Genomic DNA, 21,773 nt, shown 5'->3' on the forward strand with positions numbered 1-21,773 from the left:
TTGCCTGTGCTTTTGGGTCTTATTCATAAACTCCTTGCCCAGTCCTACCTCCTGAAGTGTTTCCCCTATGTTTTCTTTTAGGAGTTTTATAATTTCAGGTCTTATATATAAGTCTTTAATCCATTTTGAGTGGATTTTGCTATATGGTGAGAGGTATGGGTCTAGATTCATTCTTCTACATATGTATGTCCAATTTTCCCAGCACTCTTTCTTAAAAAGGCAGTCTTTTCCCCAATGTTTGTTCTTGTTTCCTTTGTCAAGGATCAGTTGGCTATAAGTGTGTGGGTTGATTTCTGGGTTCTCTATTCTGTTCCATTGGTCTAAGTGTTTGTTTCTATGCCAGTACCATATTGTTTTGGTTACTATAGCTTTGTGGTATAATTTGAAGTCAGGTCATGTTATGCCTCCAGCTTTAATTAATTAATTAATTAATTTGCTCAGGACAAAATCAAGGACAAAAACCATATGATTATCTCAATAGATACAGAAAAAGCATTTGACAAAATTCAATATCCCTTCATGATAAAGACTCTCAGCAAATTAGATATAGAAGGAAAATATCTCAACACAATAAAAGCCATATATGGCAAACCCACCACCAATATTATCCTGAATGGGGAAAAGGTGAAAGCTCTTTTCTTAAAAACAGGACAAGACAAGGATGCCCACTGTCACCACTCCTATTTAACATAGTATTGGAAGAGCAGTCAGGCAAGAGAAAGAATAAAGGGCAACCAGATTGGAAAAGACTAAGTCAAACTGTCCCTGTTTGCAGATGACATGATCCTATGTGGAGAAAAACCTAAAGATCACCAAAAAAACTATTAGAGCTGGTAAATGATTTCAGTAAAGTTGCAGGATACAAAATCAACACGCAAAAATCAGTAGAGTTTTTATTCTCCAATAACAAACTAGCAGAAAAAGAAATGAAGAAAGCAAGCCCATTTACAGTAGTGACCAAAAAAAAAATGAAATTCCTAGGAATCAAGTTAACCAAGGAGGTGGAAGATCTCCATAACAAGAACTACAATCACTGCTGAAAGAAATTAAAGAGGACACAAAAAGATGGAAAGATATTCCATGCTCTTGGATTGGAAGAATTAACATTGCAAAAATGTCCATACTACTCAAAGTGATCTACAGATTCAATGGAATCCCCATCAAAATACCAATGACATTCTTCACAGGAATAGAAAAAACAATCCTAACATTCATATGAAACCACAAAAGAACTCCTGTATACTTTAAATCATCTCTAGATGACTTATAATACCTAATACAATGTAAATGCTATGTAAACAGTTGCTATCCTGTACTGGTTTTTTTATTTGTATTTTTTAATTGTTGTATTCTTTTTTATTTTTTCAAGTACATACTTTTGATCTGCAGTTGCTTGAATCAGCCAATGCAGAACCAGTGAATACAGAGGGCTGACTGTATTAGCAGCTTCTTTTATTGTTTAATATTACATGAGGACACAGAATTTTCTACGGAAACATCCTATTTAAATATTTTGCCAGTAGTTGCAGGAGGTGGGGATTGTGGCTCCAATTCTTCACCCCTTCCTGCCTTCACACCCTGGCCATGTCTCATCAGGGGCAGAGTGGACTTTTCCAACCCTTGACTTTGGGTTCATCTGTGTGGCATTGACTAATAAAAAGGCAGAAGCGACAGTGCATCAGCAAAGCCTGAGCCCTGTGGTAACTTTGTCTTGCGCTCACCTTCTTGTGTTCTGCCATTGCCCTGAGGAGCACATTCCTAGACTAACCTGCTGCCCTAGGAAGAGAACGAAAGTCATACCACAGGATGCAGTCAGCCACACGCAGCACAGTCACCCCAGCTGAACCTAGCCTGTCACACCCTATGTATATGTCATCATTTGATGCCACTGAGTTTTGGGGTGGTACATTACATGACAATTACTAAACAATGCCAATTAGATTGTACACCACTTTTTATCTCACGCACAATCTATCAAGGAGGCATCTAATGTGTAAAGTGCAGAATGTCAGCGCATTGAATATATCACAGACTTGAGTCAAGATAATGGAAAAGGTGTAGATAATGGGAACCAAATGGGATTCAGAAGTAGACATAATGCATACAGTACACAGTATATGAAAAAGGTGCTACTTCAGATCATTAGGGAAAAGATAAGCCCCCTTATAAATAGTACTGAGACGACATCTGGAAAGATATGAAAGCTCAAGTCATAGATCAACATGAACCAAACAATTATATGCAAAAAAAAAAAAAAAAAAAAAAAACAAAGGAAATGAAACCATAAGAATACTAGAAGAAATTATTAATGACTTTTAATGATATTGGAATGGGTTAGGCCTTTCAAAGAATGTCAAAAAACCCAGAAGTTATGAAGAAAACATTGGCTAATTGTGTTGTTATAACAATAAAAAAAAAAAAACTTCTGCAAAGCAAATGGCATCCTGATCAGAGTCAAAAGATAATTAATAATCTGGGAAAAAATACACACATAACACATATGACATGACAGATAAGAAACTCATTTCCCTAATATACAGAGAATTCTTAAAAATAAAAGATGAAAACAAACTGATAGAAAAATGAGCAGAAGATATCAACAAGCTTTCACAAAAGAACAAATACTCATTACCAATAAACATTTGAAAATGTGTTCCACTTCTCTTGTAATTAACAATTGTAAGCCAGAATGAGGTACAGTGTTTCACCTATCAAGTTGTCAAAGTAAGGGTATGTGAAAACAGGCACACTTATTGAAGCTGTAAATTGGTTTAAGCTTTTTAGAGTACAGTTTTGCAATACCCATCAAATTTTTAAGTGCACAAAACCTTTGCTCTAGCAATTCCTTCACTTTTCTACCTGTGGCTTGCTTTCCTCCCTTAGTTGTTTTTCCAATCCATCTTCCTCTCTGAAGCTGGTGCAGTCCTCTAAACTGAAGAAGAGGTGATAGAATACTGTTTTGAAAATCCTAATGAAATAGGAGCTCGTTAGAGTCATCAATGGTGAAAAGCTGATGGAGAACTTTACAATGGATGGATCAGGGTGATAATACCTCACCAATCTTAACATTACAAAATATACACACCAAAAAAACAGAGAGACAGTCAGACATTTTATGCCTCCTGATGGAAGTATACAATACTGTGTGTGAAGTGTTCTTGTCAAAAAGTCAAACTCAAGTCTAATGAAGCCTTTAGCTCTACCAATCTACAGGACACAGGGAAGCATGTTAAATGATACCACAGGGATTGCAGATTGTGGAAAGCTCTACCTGATAAAGAACCTGGTTTCTGCAACAGATAAATTCTGAGGAAAGGAAAAAAAGAAGAGTAATCTGTAAATTAAAAGATTTATGAGATTTATCAACAAAATATAATGCACGGACCTTGTTTGGAGTCTGATTCAAACAAACAAATCATAGAGAGAGAGACAGAGAATAGGGAAATTTTTAACACTACCTATTTTAACACTATTTAATGATATTAAGAATTATTATTTATAAGCATAATGCATCGTGGTTTTTGTAAATAGTCTATATCTTTTAGAGATACATACTGAAATATTTATGGGTATAAAATCATTTGATGTCTCAGATATACTTCAAAATAATCCAGAAGTCTGGAGAGTAGGGGGTTATGTATAGATTAAACATGATTGGCCATGAAGTGGTAATTCCTGAAGTTGGGTAATTAATGAAGTTGGTGCATAGGAGTTTATTACACTATGCTCCCTACTTTATGTTTGAAATTTTCGCATACTAACAAGTTAAACAAAAACATTTGTTGGACAACCGGTTGGGAAAGTAACCTGGCAGTATTTTGTTTTTAGAGATTCCAACTTTTTTTATTTTTCCCATTTTACACAAAGCAATGTAGAAGAAATAGTACAGGATTAAAACTGCAAATAGTAGTTAATTGGTAGAACATATCTACACACAAAAATCTGGATAGGAAGACAGGCTTATTTACAATGAGGAAACATGTAAAATAAAGGTAGTTTTCACATGAAACATTTAAAAAATCAAACATATGCTGCAATGGGGATCACTGTTTAGAGCAATACTGAAGGAGAGAAAACAATACTTATTTAGGAACAGGTATACCACCATGTACAGATTTTACAGCATCACTGCATTACATTCACAAAACTATATTACAGCGAGTTAATCAGTTTAAGAATCGTTCCCAAATATGTCACATTTTTGGCCCTCAGAGGTTCCTTCCTACAGATTTCAACTACTCTAAATTTCTAGCTACTGAGAGGGAAAGAATGATTATAAAAAGCTTTCCAAAGGAGTTACAAAATCTGCGTAGACCAGAGGCCAACTATCATCACCATGAATCTGCTTTCACCAACAGCCCTTGCGTTTTTCAGAGAAATATCTAAGAAAAAAGACACCAGTGTAGTCACTATCTCCTATGCCAAACTTATAGATACCGAATGGCCAGCATTACCATAAAATGAGAAGTTTGAGGCTTACCTTTAAAGGCTTATTGTGGTCTCAAAAATCAGTGGGATAAGATTATTTTCTCCTGAAATGAATCTTGACCAAACATAAGAAGACTTTTGTCCTTTACTGGCTAGTCTTGTAGTAAAGGTCATAGGCATGAATCTTAACCTGCTGTGTGCTTTAGTTAAATTCAGCTGAAAATCTGAAAGAAAGTCTGTGAAAAATCTTAAATACCATTTTTGGAAGTCTGCTATTAAAAAGCCTTCAAGGATTTACCCACTTGAAGTCTAAGTGCAAGGGCACAAGAGCTCTAATCCTATCAGAGTCCCAATTTGGGAGAAAGGATCAATGTTTCCTGCAAATTGCTATTTTTTACACACGGGAGAATTCTACACATACTAGAATGTGCAATTAGGTTCACTTTATTCTATGGGAATCCTTCTCCCATGGTAAAGAAACAGAATGAAGAACGAATCTTAATTGGTCTCTTCATCAGAAGTGATAAACTTGGTCTCTATATTCATATAGCCAGACAGCTTTCTAAGCAGACCCTGGAAGCAGACAGTAGAACCAACTTCCTGTAGCCTCTGACCACTACCTTGTATCCACCTGAAGCAAAGATCAACTTGAACAATTATCTGATGTTACTGTTAACTGTACTAAAGAATAAAGTTCACCACTATGGTATTTTAAAGGAAGTGTGTAAAAGTAAGAATACAAGTCATACTCACTAATGAGTCGTGCATATAATACCAGCTGATGAGAATGCACCAGCTACACTTGACATGAAGACACTATACATAGAGCCTTACTTGGCAAGTCTGAATTTCTATTAACTAAGCGCAGAGTGAGGGACAGCAAAGAGCTTCTTCTGTTAACATTTTAGTATCCAGATAGCATAGTAGAAACTGTTCCCAGGGGCAATGTATACTCCATTAATCACATTGAATAAAGCGTATGCATTAATCACTTTTTTGTTTGAGAAGCTTATCTCCCTTTTGGCCATTCCAATGTACTTCAAAATAATTCCACGTTAGTTTAGTCCAGGAAGCAACAGTGAGAAAGTCACTATCAGGTAGGTGAGAGGCAGGTGTAAACTTGCGTCCCACTGTAAAGCTACACGACTATGCCAGTTGTCGGGTTACAGCAATAGCTACGCTAATTGTATGGTTAGGGCCATTCATAACTAAAGCCAGAACATTTCATTATTTTAGTTATACTAAGTTTCCGTTTGTATTGTCAGGGCTAGGGCTCACACCCTTCAAACCCATTGTACAGACTGGATCACCAGACCCCTCACATGCCAAGCTGGGTCACTAGACCCCTCACACACAGGTCCACAAGCTAGATAATTGGGAAAGGTTCCAGGAGCCATTGGCAGATGACATGAGCTCAATCCTCAGTAGCAGCAGCAGCAGAAGCAGCAGTGGCGGTGGCCTCCTGAAGGGTCCCGGAGGCCCTGGCAGCAACAGCGTCCTGCAGCAGTAGCGGCCTCCCCGTGGCCCCCGGGGGGCATCCCAGGTGGGGGGGCCATGTGGATCAGAGCCACTTGTCCTTCATACTTAAGTGTATAACCCAGGACACCTGGGTGCACATGCACAATTACATTAGACAATAGCCAACGAATACCCGGGCACACATGCATATTTACATCAAATGCTTGGCAAGATTCTGAGCATCTGAGGGGCCCTGACCTTTTTCCTTCACTTTCCCTACACCCACCCAAGCAACCGCAGCAAGAGAAATGATCATGGTCATGAAGTACATTTTAGACTTTTCTTCCTTTAATGTGAAGAGGCGTTTCCACCAGCCTGCAGCTCTGCATCAAGTGTTTACTAGATTGCTGCAAATTTCATGGAATCTTTACTGTTGTTCAGTGGTCCATTATTGGAGCCAAAAATTCTGGGCACTAGAATGGGAACAAGGTGGTCAGCCAAGGACAAAAACATAACAAAACAGGAAACACCGTACAGAACAGATGGAGCTAGATAGTGGATAACCAGAAACACCAAAGAAACCACACCCATGACGGCAGGTGGAAACCAGGCTCTTTCCCATCAGTGGACTTTATCAGCCATCAGCAGCCCTTCTCTTCATCCTTGCAGCTGCTCTTCTAGATTGCAGTCTCTGCAGCCAGCAGTTTGGTGCTACGATTATCTTTCTTGGCCATTGTCCTTGAGGCGCATTCTCAGCAAGAGCAACCTTCCCCCCAGACCCACAAGACGACCCTGGCTTGGCATAACCTTTTGACCATAAAAAATGTCCCTCACATCAGGGAAAAGACTGATTATTCTGCAACCATGGTAACATGTAGCCACCCACTTTTATACCCTTTTAATTGATCGATGACAGCCCACATCTGGTGAACATGCTTTTCAAGCCAGCCAATCTAACAGCCCCTTGCTTCTGACTTTTGGCTAATCAGCAACAGACTCACTCCAGTTAAGTGAGTGCCAACCAATCCACAACAGCCTCACAGGAGCACCATGTTTCTGCAGATGATGTCAATCCTCTAATGCTCTGAAAGTCCGTCAACCCCTGAACTCCCACCTTCTCAAAATCATATATAAATAAGATCAACAATCCGCTCTGCTTGGAAAGACTGTGCCTGACAAACACAGCTCTTCCTAACTAAAATACTTAGTTCAGCTTTCTCTTTTTATTTCAGATACTGCACTGAGTGGTGGTCTCATTATCCTTTGATACTTGTAAATTTGATCATGTGCATACCTTACAACTGAACAGCTTCACTCCTAATTATAATCTCTAAAACACTCTCACACGTGTGCACATTTAAAATGATTCCAAATGTCCATACTAGTATCATTTGTAATATTGTAAAAGAGGAAACAACCCATATGTACCTAAACAGTATGGTTACATAAATTATGGTTTATTTGTTTAATGAAATATTCTGCAGCAGTTAAAGTGAACAAAATACAGCTAAATGCATCAACTTGGATGAATCTCAAAAATATAATGTTTACTAGAAAAAAGCAAATCACAACAATATGCAGTACATGTTTATAAAAAGTTTAAATGCATGCTTTAAACAGGTAAGCTGTATTAAATATACCTCAAGAAAGCTGTTTTTAAAAAAGTTCAAATATAGACAGAACTAAACTAAATGTTGTTTAGGAGTACATACACTTATAGTAAAACTATTAATATAAAAAAACAAGAGAGTAATTCACACCATTTGTATACTAGTCACCTCTGGGAGAAAGAAAGGGGATGTGATCAGAGGCCAGCACCTGGGCTTCAGAGGTGCTGATAATGCTCTGGTAAAATAGGTGGTGGGTACATAGGCATTCATTTTACTATTACCCTTTAAACTGTACATATATGTTTTATACATTGTGCACGTGTATTTTAAAATGAAAAATTTAAAAATATTTGTTGCATGGATGAACAGAAATAAACTTACCATACAACACATAATATAACAAGTGCATTACCTGTGTATATAATTTAATCTGCACAAAAACCTGAGATAGATAGGCTCAGTTTGGAAAGACTGTGCCTGACAAACACAGCTCTTCCTAAGTATAATAATTAGTTTGGCTTTGTTAGTATTAGTTGTGTAGTAATAATTTTGACTTCATTAATGATGACTTTTCTAGGCATAATTAGTTCGCTTCTGATTTTAAAGTTCAAGAAGCTTGAGGCTCAGAGAACTTAAGCGACAGGTTCAGTGTCCCACAGCTGGATGTGCCAAAGCCCAGATCCAAACCCAACTCTACTAGATTATAGAATTAATACTCTTAAATATTTTGCTATATGGTACAATGAATGAATGACTCATCATTCATACATAGCCTCCTTCATATTACAGGATTTAAAGTTCTGACAAACAACCTGGGAGCTTCATTTTATCATCTCTCAAATGGAGATGATATCAATTCTCTTTGATAATTAAATGAAATAGTATTTCTGAAATAATTAGGCCAAGTACATAGCAAAGACTCAATAAAGTTCACTCTCTCCTGCCTTCTTATCCACTCTAAAGTGGAATTGGTTGTAAGCTGCAGTCTGTTTCCAATGTCCTGTGGCTAGAATAGTTCACTAAAACACAGGAAAGGTCTTCTAATAGAGTGATCATGTGGAGGCCCCCTTATATCATAATGGCTGTGTACCTCAAAAAGACTCTGAGGTCTATGTTCTGATTCGCTGTTGTTAATAAATGTTAAAGATGTTTACACCCCTGCTGTGGGAAGGCAGACCTTTTCTTTGTCAATTATTTTTCCTATTCTGTTATTTCTCTCTGGTAAGCCATTAACTAGCCAAAAAAAGCATTCGCTTTTTTCTTAAGGCTAATTTTGTCTTTTTTTGGATAATTTTCCTGTTGATTTTTAAAAAGTAGCTATATTGTTTGTTCTGATTGTATAAGTAATACATTCGTATTGAAAAAATTATCCCCAAATGCAAGAAGTACAAAGCAAATCCCTACTAACATGTAGGAATGTATTTTTCTTTTCTCTTTTTAATTTGTCTCTATTGTCAGGAAAATATCAATGTTTCATTAAGGTATACAATCTTCAACTGAGCATAGCACTAAAAGTAAAATGAAAGAAAAGACACAAGATTTTTACAGAACACCAAATAACAGAAGAGTTAAAGTATTGGGCATGTCTGGGTGTTTCCATTCAGATAAAATTTATGCAAAACCATTTTGTTTTACCTAGCTGTGGGACTAATGGGTGAGAAGGTATGGAAATCAGGAATTCCTTCAGTACCTTTGATCTTTTATTTGATCTGTAGTTTGCAAAGGGTTGTTGGCCTGGATAACCTGACTAAACTGGGCTCGCCCCTCTCTCCTCCTGTGTTTCACTAGAAAGAACTACCTAGAAATAGCAGGCTGTGTCAGGCCACTGACTTATTAACCAGATGCATTCAGAAACCTGAAATAAGTCCAGAACTGCTCTACTAAAGTCTGTACAGTCATAATCAGAGTGAAGAAGGCATTAAATACACACATTTTGGCTAGTGGGAGCCTTAGCTTAACAATAAGCCCTCATTTGGTATCTTCTATCTCTGAATTGAAAATGCTAAGTAAACATTTAGATTATCCATTCTACCTGCCCCAATCTTCTGTGCTGACAGGGACAGAATGGAAATAATTACAAGCATAGAGATTAGTCATCACTGCTTTGGGAGGTGAAATAAACAAGAGGAGATTTTATTACAAAAATAATTTAAATACAGGGAATCGTTTTTAAGTTTTCTAATGTATGGGGTGGTTGACTTATCCTAGAAGTCAAGGACCTGCAGAAGCATTTTCCAACAAGCCACTTCCTTTTTCATTGATGCAGTAATAGACTGGACAGGCTGTGATCCTTACTTCAGAGTGGGCCTTAGGTTTGATTTGTTTTAAATTAAGTTGTAAGCTGCTGAATGTGAAAAGCTCTGTCTCTTTATGAAACATGTACATACAATACAACTTATCATGTCTAATGCAATATTTCAAGGATTGAGGAATACTGCCAGGAGATTTTCTGGCTAGAAGCCTCAGAGGGAGCATTAACTAAGTCAATGTGGCGAATATGCAGCGCATATATCGTGACTTTCCTGCACACACCCAAAGCAGACATTACTAAACAAACATGCCATTCTGTCAAACTAAACCCAGGCATGTCCCCAGGATCTTGTTCAGTGCAGAATCTTTCTCAACTGTTAATGGATTGAAGTTACCATATTGATTAAAATCTACTTGTCATCCCTGATGGAGGTGAATTTACCTTACTCCAGAGTGTGACCCTTAATTTTTTTCAGAGTCCCAAATTCAGACTCAGGGAGAACAACTCACACTCATCAAGGTACTGGGGACCAAGTAAGTGAACACAGTGACAGATGATAGATAGATAGATGGAGAGAGAGAGAGATGATTTTCAATAGAGATGATTCCTCTATAATGGGGTGACATGCTCCCTTCCTGGTGTTACAATCCTTGGGAAAGTGGCTTAGTGACTATGAAATGAGAGCAAAAAAAAAAAAAAAAATCGACGATATTTAAGGTTTTTTTTCAACCATCTTTGTGGTCTAGTCTGAAATCTATTTCCTTTCCATGAAAAAATGGAGCTGGAAGTGTTTCCCACCAGGTGTCACCAAGCAGACCCACGAACCTCTGACTCCTTGATTCCATTTTTGGCTCCCTAGGCCCATATCTTCCAACTGTGGGTGCCTGGAGGGGAGCCAGGGATACAAGGAGCCACAGGATAAACATGGTGATGCAGGGCGTCAGTGTTTCTGTAGGATCTGAGAATGGGGTAAAAGGAAGAAGAAGAGCCATTGTGTGTATTAAATGTGTATTTTTAAAATATCTACTAACATATTTAAAATTTTTTTAAAAATGAAATTTAATTCACACAGCATAAAATTCACCTTTTTAAAGTATATGATTCAGTGGTTTCTAGTATATTCACAAAATCATGCAATATTACCACTACTTAGTTCCAAAGCATATTAATCACCCCGAAATAAAAGAAAACCATACGCATTAGCAGTCACTTCCCATTCCCCACTTTCCTCAGCCCCTGGCAACTATTAATCTACCCTTCTTTCTCTGCTTATTTTGGACACTTCATATAAATGAAATCATACAATATGCGGTCTTTTGTGTCTGGTTTCCTTCACTTAACATGTTTTCAAAGTCCGTTCATGTTGCAACAGAACTTTATTCCTTTTCATGACTGGATAACACCATTGAACGGTGTTATACGGCATTCGTTTATCCATTTGTCAGTTGATGGACATTTGGGTTGTCTCCACTTTTTTAAGCTATTATGAATAATGCTGCTATGAACATCGGTGTACAAGTGTTTTGTGGACATATGTTTTCAGTTCTCTTGGTTACATACCTAGGATTGGAATCGTCATGTGGAATGCCGTTGAACTTTTTGAGAAACCGTTTTCTAAAGTGGCTGCATCAATTTACATTTGCACCAGCAGTGTACGAGAGTTTCAGTTTTTCCACATCTTCACCAACACTTGTTATTATCTGTCTTAATAACAGCAATCCTTGGTGTAAAGTGGTATCTCATTGTGCTCTTTATTTGAATTTCTCTAATGTCTAATGATATTGAGCATCTTTTCACATGCTTGCTGACAATTTGTTTATCTTTTTTAGAGAAATGCTTATTTAAATCCTTTTCCCAGGTTTTAATTGGGCTATTTATCATTTTATTGTTGAATTATAAGAGTTCTTTATGTATTCTGGATACTAGACCATTATCAGATAAATAATTTGCAAATATCTTGTCCCATTATGTAGGTTGTCATTTCACTTTCTTGATAGTGTTCTTTGAAGCACAAAAGTTTTTAATTTTCATGTAGTTTAATTATATATTTTTTCCTTTAGCTGCTTGTGGTTTAGGTGTCATATCTTAGAAACCATTGTCTAAGCCCATGTTATAATGACTTTTTTAGCTATATTGAGGTATAATTGATACACAAAAAATTGCACATATTTAATATATGTATTCTGATGAGTTGGGCATATGCATACACATGTGATAGCATCACCACAAAGTACTAAACATATCCCTCACATTCAAAAATTTCCTTGTACAGTTGTGCCTCCTTACCTATGGTTATCTGTGGTTTCGCTTTTGTGATTTCAATTACCTGAAGTCAACCGTAGTCCAAAAATATTAAATGGAAAATTCCAGAAATAAATAATAAGCAATTTGTAAGTTTTAAATTGCATGCCATTCACAGTAGTGTGATGAAATCTCATGCCGTCCTTCTCAGTCCCACCAGGACGAGAATCATCCCTCTGTCCAGTAGATCCACACTGTACACGCTCCCTGCTTGTCAGTCACTCAGCAGCTATCTTGGTTATCAGGTCCAGTGTGGTGGTATGGCAGTGCTTGTGTTCAGGTAACTCCTATCTGACTTAATAATGACCTCAAACCACAAGAGTAGTGATGTTGGCAATTTGGATATGCCAAACAGAAGCCATAAAGTGCTCCCTTTAAGTGAAAAGGTGAAAGTTCTCAACTGAATAAGGAAAGAAAAAAAAATCATATGCCTAAGTTGTAAGATCTAAGGTAAGAATGAATCTACTATTAGTGAAATTGTGAAGAAGGAAAAAGAAATTCATGCATATTATATATGGAGTTTGGTACCATCTGCGGTTTCAGGCATCCACTAAGGATCTTGGAAAGTACCCCCACAGATAAGGGGAACTACTGTATTCTCTTGTGTGGGGGGTTTTGTTTGTTTATTTTGTTTCAGAGGGGGTTGTGGTAAGAACTCTTAATGTGAGATCTATCTTCTCAATATATTTTAAAGTGCACAACACTGTATTGTTAACTATAGGTACTATGTATACAGCAGATCTCTAGAACATCTTCATCTTTCATGACTGAAATTTTACACCCATTAAGTGACAATTGCCCATTTCCAACTCACCCCAGCTCCTGACAACCACCATTCTATTCTACTCTTCTAAGAGTGTGACTATTTTAAATATCCCATGTAAGTGGAATCAGGTAGTACTTGTCCTTCTGTGACTGTCTTATCACTTGGCATAATGTCCTCAAGCTTCATCCTTATTGTTTGAAATGGTAGGATTTCTTTCTTTTTTAAGGCTGAATAATATTCCATTTCTTTATCCATTCATCTATTAACAGACAGGTTGTTTCCATATCTTGGCTATACTGAATGATGTTGCAATAAACAAGGGGGTGCAGATATCTCTTCAAGATCCTGCTTTAAATTATTTTACATATATACCCCAAAGTAGAACTGCTAGACCACACGGTAGTTCTATTTTTAATTTTTTGAGGAACCTCCATACTGTTTTCCATAGTGACCACACCATTTGACATTCCCAACAGTGTATAAGAGTGTCAATTTCTCCATATCCTCACCAACACTTTTCTTCTTCTTTTTTTTTTTTTTTGATAATAATTCTAACAGGTGTGAGGTGATAGCTCATTGTGACTTTGATCTAAATTTCCCTGGTGATTAATGATGTTGAGCACCCTTTCATACACCTGTTGGCCATTTGTACGTCTTTTTTTGGAGAAATATATGTTCGAATACAGATGGTCCTCAACTTATGATGATTAGACTTAGGATTTTTCAACTTTGCAATGGCACCCACACCACCATTCTGTTTTTCACTTTCAGTACAGTATTTAATAAAATACATGAGATATTTAACATTTTATTATAAAGTAAGCTTTGTGTCAGATGATTTTGAAAAACTTTAGGCTAATGTAAGTCTTCTGAGCACATTTACAAATAAGGTAGGCTATGAAGTCCAGTAGATTAGGTGTATTAAATGCATGTTCAACTTATAATATTTTCAACTTGATGTATTGAGGTGTAACTCCATCATAAGTCAAGTAGAATCTGTACTTTATAATTATTAGGCATTACTTTTACAATAAAAATTTTTCATTTTTAAACTTTTAATAAAAATTGTATATATTTAAGGTACACAACATGATGTTTTGATATACATATACACAGTGAACTGAATACTATAGTCATATCCATCTCTTCACATAGTTACCCTTTTTGGTGTTAAGAACACTTAAAATCTACTCTCAGTAAAGTTTAAGCAAGGTCATTAAGATGTATGCTTATGTTTTTATAGCTTTAGCTCCTGTATTTAGGTATTCAATCCATTTTGAATTAATTTTTATATGGTGTGACATAGGGGTCCAAATTAATTTTTTAATGTAAATATACAGTTTTCCAGCACCATTTGTTAAAAAGACTATTCTTTTCCCCATTAAATTGTCTTGGCTCCCTTCTCAAAAATCAATTGACCATTCCGCACTCTCAATTCCATTCTGTTCATCTGTCTCTATCCTATGCCATTGCCACACTGTCTTCATTACTGTACCTTTGTAGTGAAATGTGAAATAAGGAAGTGGGAATCCTTACACTTTGTTCTTCTTTTTAAAAATCGCCGTGCTTATTTGGATTCTTTGAAATTCCACATGAATTTCAGAATCAGCTTATCAATTTCTGGGGGAAAAATACAGCTGGAATTTTGAGGTGAATTTGTAGATTAATTTGGGGAGTACTGCCATCTTAACAATATTAAGTTCTTTCATTCCCACAACACACGAGATGTCCTTCCATCTATTTAGTTCCTCTTCAATTTCTTTTAATATATTTTGTAGTTTATAGCATACAAGTGCTGTGTTTCATTTGTTAAATATTACTGAGTATTTTTTTCTTTTCGATGCCATTACAAATGAAACTATTTTTTAAATTTTGTTTCCAGATCGTTTATTCTTAGTGTATAAAAACACACGTTCTTTTTGTGTGTACTTATCTTGCATCCTACAATCTTGCCAAGCTAGTTTATTAGCACTAATAGCTTTTATTTCTTGGTGGATCTTTAGAATTTTCTGTATACAAGGTCATATCTTTTTTGTTCCTTTGTTTCTTCATTATTGTCTTCTTTTGTGTTCCATAGGTACTTCCTATACCTTTTAATTTCCTTGTCGTTTCTTTTACTGTATATTTTTGAGTTATTTTCTTCATGGTTGCACTTGTGGTTATAACTTAAGTTATAATAATTTAGTTCAGATTAACACCAACTTGACTGTAGTATATACAAAAACTTCACTCCTATACAGCTCCATTACTTCTGCCATCCTTTGTGCTTTGTCATAAAACTTACATCTTTCTATGTTAAATGCTCATCAACACATGGATTTATTTTTATTTATTTATTTATTTTTATTTTTTTATTTTTTAACTTTTATTTTGTTGATATACAATGTGGTTGATTATTGTTGCCCCTTACCAAAACCTCCCTCCCTCCTCCCTCTCCTCCCTCCCCCCCAACAATGTCCTTTCTGTTTGCTTGTCGTATCAACTTCAAGGAATTGTGGTTGTTATATCTTCTCCGCCCCCCCCCTCGGTTTTGTGTGTGTGTGTGTGTGAATTTATATATTAATTTTTAGCTCCCACCAATAAGTGAGAACATGTGGTATTTCTCTTTCTGTGCTTGACTTGTTTCACTTAATATAATTCTCTCAAGGTCCATCCATGTTGTTGCAAATGGCAGTATTTCATTCGTTTTTATAGCTGAGTAGTATTCCATTGTGTAGATGTACCACATTTTCCATATCCACTCATCCGATGATGGACATTTGGGCTGGTTCCAACTCTTGGCTATTGTAAAGAGTGCTGCAATGAACATTGGGGAACAGGTATACCTTCGACTTGATGATTTCCATTCCTCTGGGTATATTCCCAGCAGTGTGATAGCTGGGTCATATGGTAGATCTATCTGCAATTGTTTGAGGAACCTCCATACCATTTTCCATAGAGGCTGCACCATTTTGCAGTCCCACCAACAGTGTATGAGAGTTCCTTTTTCTCCACAACCTCGCCAGCATTTATCGTTCAGAGTCTTTTGGATTTTAGCCATCCTAACTGGGGTGAGATGGTATCTCAGTGTGGTTTTGATTTGCATTTCCCGGATGCTGAGTGATGTTGAGCATTTTTTCATATGTCTGTTGGCCATTTGTATGTCTTCCTTAGAGAAATGCCTACTTAGCTCATTTGCCCATTTTTTAATTGGGTTGCTTGTTTTCTTCTTGTAAAGTTGTTTGAGTTCCTTATATATTCTGGATATTAATCCTTTGTCAGATGTATATTTTGCAAATATTTTCTCCCACTCTGTTGGTTGTCTTTTAACTCTGTTAATTGTTTCTTTTGCTGTGCAGAAGCTTTTTAGTTTGATATAATCCCATTTGTTTATTTTTCCTTTGGTTGCCCGTGCTTTTGGGGTCGTATTCATGAAGTCTGTGTCCAGTCCTATTTCCTGAAGTGTTTCTCCTATGTTTTCTTTAAGAAGTTTTATTGTTTCAGGGTGTATATTTAAATCCTTAATCCATTTTGAGTTGATTTTAGTATACGGTGAGAGGTATGGATCTAGTTTTATTCTCCTGCATATGGATATCCAGTTATCCCAGCACCATTTACTGAAGAGGCAGTCCCTTCCCCAGTGAATAGGCTTGGTGCCTTTGTCAAAGATCAGATGGAAGTAAGTGTGTGGGTTGATTTCTGGATTCTCTATTCTATTCCATTGATCAGTGTCTCTGTTTTTATGCCAGTACCATACTGTTTTGGTTATTATAGCTTTGTAGTATAGCTTAAAGTCAGGTAGTGTTATGCCTCCAGCTTTATTTTTTTTGCTCAGCATTGCTTTGGCTATGCTTGGTCTTTTGTTATTCCATATAAATGTCTGGATAGTTCTTTCCATTTCTGAGAAAAATGTCATTGGAATCTTGATGGGGATTGCATTGAATTTGTATATCACTTTGGGTAGTATGGACATTTTCACTATGTTGATTCTTCCAATCCAAGAGCATGGGATATCTTTCCATCTTCTTGTATCCTCTCTAATTTCTCTCAGCAGTGGTTTGTAGTTCTCATTGTAGAGATTTTTCGCCTCCTTGGTTAACTCAATTCCTAAGTATTTTATTTTTTTGGTGGCTATTATAAATGGGCAGGCTTTCTTGATTTCTCGTTCTGCATGTTCACTATTGGAGAAAAGAAATGCTACTGATTTTTGTGTGTTGATTTTGTATCCTGCAACTGTGCTGAAATCATTTATCAATTCCAAGAGTTTTTTTGTAGAGGTTTTAGGCTGTTTGATATATAGGATCATGTCATCTGCAAACAGGGACAGTTTGACTTCATCTTTTCCAATCTGGATGCCCTTTATTTCCTTCTCTTCTCTGATTGCTCTGGCTAGTACTTCCAACACTATGTTGAATAGGAGTGGTGAGAGTGGGCATCCTTGTCTAGTTCCTTTTCTTAAAGGAAAAGCTTTCAGCTTTTCCCCATTCAGGATGATATTGGCAGTGGGTTTGGCATATATGGCTTTAATTATGTTGAGATACTTTCCTTCTATACCTAACTTATAGAGGGTCTTTGTCATGAATGAGTGCTGGATTTTATCAAATGCTTTTTCAGCATCTATAGAGATTATCATATGGTCCTTGTGTTTGAGTTTATTAATATGGTGTATCACATTTATTGATTTGCATATGTTGAACCAACCTTTCATCCCTGGGATGAATCCCACTTGATCGTGGTGAATAATTTTACGTATGTGTTGCTGTATTCTGTTTGCTAGTATTTTAGTGAGGATTTTTGCATCTATATTCATCAAGGATATCTGCCTGTAGTTTTCTTTTTTGGTTATATCTTTACCTGGTTTTGGTATCAGGATGATGTTTGCTTCATAGAATGAGTTTGGGAGATTTGCGTCCGTTTCAATCTTTTGGAATAGTTTGTAAAGAATCGGTGTCAATTCCTGTTTGAATGTTTGGTAAAATTCTGCTGTGAATCCATCTGGTCCTGGGCTTTTCTTTGTTGGGAGCCTTCTGATAACAGCTTCAATCTCCTTTATTGTTATTGGTCTGTTCAAATTTTCTACGTCTTCATGGTTCAGTTTTGGGAGCTTATGTGTGTCCAGAATTTATCCATTTCCTCCAGATTTTCAAACTTGTTGGCGTATAGTTGTTTATAGTAGTCTTGAATGATTCCTTGTATTTCAGATGAATCAGTTGTAATATTGCCTTTTTCATTTCTAATTTTTGTTATTTGAATCTTCTCTCTTCTTTTTTTTTTTGTTAGCCATGCTAATGGTTTGTAAATTTTATTTATCTTTTCAAAAAACCAACTTTTTGATTCATTGATCTTTTGTCTTGTTTTTTGGGTTTTAATTTCATTCAGTTCTGCTCTGATCTTAATGATTTCTTTCTGTCTGCTAACTTTAGGTTTGGATTGTTCTTGTTTTTCTAGTTCTTTAAGGTGAAGTGTTAGGTTGTTCACTTGCCATCTTTCCATTATTCTGAGGTGAGCATTTAATGGAATAAATTTCCCCCTTAATACTGCTTTTGCAGTATCCCACAGGTTTTGGTGTGATGTATCATTATTTTCATTAGTTTCAATAAATTTTTTGATTTCCTGCTTGATTTCTTCTTGGACCCATATGTCATTAAGTAGAATGCTGTTTAATTTCCATGTGTTTGTATAGTTTCCAGAGTTTCGTTTGTTATTAATTTCTAGTTTTAATCCATTGTGGTCTGAGAAAATACATGGGATAATTCCAATTTTTTTGAATTTATTGAGACTTGATTTGTGACCTAATATGTGATCTATCCTGGAGAATGATCCATGTGCTGATGAGAAGAATGAATATTCTGAGATTGTTGGATGGAATGTTCTATAGATATCTGCCAATTCCAATTGGTCTAGAGTCTTGTTTAGATCTTGTGTTTCTCTACTGATTCTTTGCCTAGCTGATCTGTCTAATATTGACAGTGGGGTGTTCAGGTCCCCTGCTATTATGGTATTAGTGTCTATTTCCTTCTTTAGATCTAATAGAGTTTGTTTTATAAATCTGTCTGCTCCAACATTGGGTGCGTATATATTTATGATTGTTATGTCTTCTTGATGGATCAGTCCTTTTATCATTAAGTAGTGTCCCTCATTGTCTCTTTTTATGGTTTTTAGTTTAAAGTCTATTTTGTCAGATATAAGAATAGCTACTCCAGCTCGTTTTTCTTTTCTGTTTGCATGGTAAATCTTTTTCCATCCTTTCACTCTTAGTCTATGTGAATCTTTATGGGTGAGGTGGGTCTCTTATAGGCAGCATATAGTTGGGTCCTCCTTTTTAATCCACTCAGCCATTGTGTCTTTTGATTGGGGAATTTAAGCCTTTTACATTTACATTAAGAGTTGTTATTGAAAGGTGTTGATTTATTCCTAGCATTTTAATGGTTGTTTGGTTGTCTTAGGTGTCTTTTGTTCCTTGCTTTCTGATTTACTGTTTGGTTTCTGTGTTTGGTGGTTCCTTAGGTTGTAGACAGCGTTTTTGATTGTTTGTTTTCTCTTCATGAATGCCATTTTTATTATACTAGTGGGTTTGATGGCACTGGTAGTTATTTTTCAGGAACCAAACCCAGTACTCCCTTGAGGATTTCTTGTAAGGGTGGTCGTGTGGTAGTGAACTGCCACAGTTTTTGTTTGTCTGAGAAATATACTATTTGCCCCTCATTTCGGAAGGATAGCCTTGCAGTGTAGAGTATTCTTGGATGGTAATCTTTGTCTTCTAGTATTTTGAATATATCATCCCATGCCTTTCTAGCTTTTAGGGTTTGTGATGAATAGTCTGATGTTAGCCTGATTGGGTCTCCCTTATAGGTGATTTGACGCTTCTCCCTTGCAGCTTTTAAGATTTTCTCTTTGTCTTTGAGTTTTGCCAATTTGACTATAACATGTCTTGGAGAGGGCCTTTTTGGTTTGAATACATTTGGAGATCGTTGAGCTTCCTGGATCTGAAGATCTGTGATTTTTCCTATACCTGGGAAGTTTTCTGCCACTGTTTTGTTGAATATGTTTTCAATGCAATCTCCGTTTTCCTCCCCTTCTGGGATACCCATGACTCGGATATTTGAGCGCTTAAGGTTGTCTGATATCTCTCTCAGATTTTCTTCAATGTCTTTGATTCTTTTTTCTTTCTTTTGTCTGCTTGTGTTATTTCAAACAGCCCATCTTCAAGTTCAGAGGTTCTCTCTTCAACTTTGACAAACCTGCTGGTTAAACTCTCCGTTGTGTTTTTTTATCTTGCTGAATAATTTCTTCAGTTCAGCAAGTTCTGCTACATTTTTTTTCAGGACATTGATTTCCTTGTACATTTTCCTCTTTCAGGTCCTGTATACTTTTCCTCATTTCATCATGATGTCTAGCTGAGTTTTCTTGTACCTCATTCAGTTTCCTTAGAATTATCACTCAGAAATTCTTTGTCATTTCAAGGGCTTCTTGTTCTATAGGATCTAGAGTTTGAGATTTATTAAGTTTTGGTGGTGTACTGTCTTGATTTTTTGCATTTCTGGTATCTTTTTTTTGATGTTTATTCATTGTGGCAGCGGGTTTCACAGTCCACTGGTTTGAGACTATTGACTAACTAAGATGTTGCTGTGGTTGCCAATTTGGTATGGCTACCTCTGTGACTGCTCAGTTGGCCTCTAGGGCCTTGTGTGTGTGGTTGCCTCGGGTCTTGGGCCTCTCCGGGGAGCCACCTCTCTGGTCAGCTTGGACTCTGCTGGGCTGCTGGATCACGTACCACAGGGTGTGTGATCTCTGCTGAGCTTTCACTTCCTGTGCAGGACTTCTCCCTGTTCCGTGTGCTCTGCCCTGGGTTGTTGGATCGTGCAGTGGCGACCCCACAGGGTGTGTGGTTTCTGTCGAGTCTCCGCCTCCCTGGCTGGACGTCTCCCCGCTCTGTGCACACTGGGCTGGGCTGGGACGTGTCTTCTGCAGCCCTCATCTATCAGCTGGGCCTTCAAGACCCTGCTTGGCACCGCCTCGCCCAGGAAGTCTACCAGGTTTCTGCTAGGCACAGACAACCGGTCGTTCAGGGTGCCTTTGTAGCACTGTGTAGATCTTTCTCGGGACTTATCACCTTCCTCCTGGTATCGCGGTTATTTGTGTACTTGTCTTATCTCCCACACTAGAGCGTAAGCTCCTTGGGGGAGGAGCCTGCAGCATATGGTTCACCTTTGAATCCCCCCGGCGTGGACCGAGTCCGGTGCCCGCCCGCAGTCAGCTCTCCAGCAAGTTCAAGCGAACTTGGGAACTCTCCGACCACACTATTCCTAACCAGAAATCGGTTAGGCATTTTTCCGAACTGGTGGCCGCCGAGTTGGTATCTGCCTCCTGGTAACAGGAAGTTTACCGGGGGCCGGAGCCCAGGGTGCGGTGGAGTGACAGCCGGCCCATCCCATACTTCCTTGCCCTCCTGATGCTGGCTGGGGATGCCTCACGCCACCAGCCCCACCAGAGAACTGTGGAGGGAGTGGGAGGGGAGGCCGGCCTGCAGGCCCCGGGAAGCCCTGCGCCGGGGCAAGCAAGTTGGAAGGCTCAGTGAGGAGCTGAGCCGGGCAAGGAGGACAGGCTTGGCCGAGCCGGGCTGGAGCCGCCACCACCTGAGAAAATGGAGGCAGCCCCAGGGCTGGTGAGTTGCCCGGTGGGGCAGGCGGAAGCCGGGTGGACATCCGCCCCCTGAGCAGGGCCGGGGCGGGGATCACTCACAGGGCTGTGCCGGGTCAGGCGCCTCCCTCTCTGCCTCTGCGTTGTCACCATCCCCATTCTCGGTTCCCGCCGCTTCGGGCTGCTCACTCGGTCACGCGGCGTGGCTCAGGCGCTCCCAGGAATCTTCTTTTATGCCGGCCTGAAACCTCGAATCCTGAATAGGGCAGCTGGCCGCCTTCAGAGCGGGCCCCAGCCTCTGGGATCCTGGCAGTGTCAACAGCAGCCCTGGTGCCGTGTT

General features: G+C 38.0%; 1 pseudogene; it reads right to left on the minus strand.

Moving 5' to 3' along the window:
* Positions 1-5,324: 5,324 nt before the first annotated feature.
* LOC134370579 (ADP-ribosylation factor-like protein 6-interacting protein 1) lies at positions 5,325-6,620 on the minus strand (annotated as a pseudogene).
* Positions 6,621-21,773: the final 15,153 nt, after the last annotated feature.

The sequence above is a fragment of the Cynocephalus volans genome, chromosome 2, assembly GCF_027409185.1.
Source record: "Cynocephalus volans isolate mCynVol1 chromosome 2, mCynVol1.pri, whole genome shotgun sequence".
Classification (NCBI taxonomy): Eukaryota; Metazoa; Chordata; class Mammalia; order Dermoptera; family Cynocephalidae; genus Cynocephalus; species Cynocephalus volans.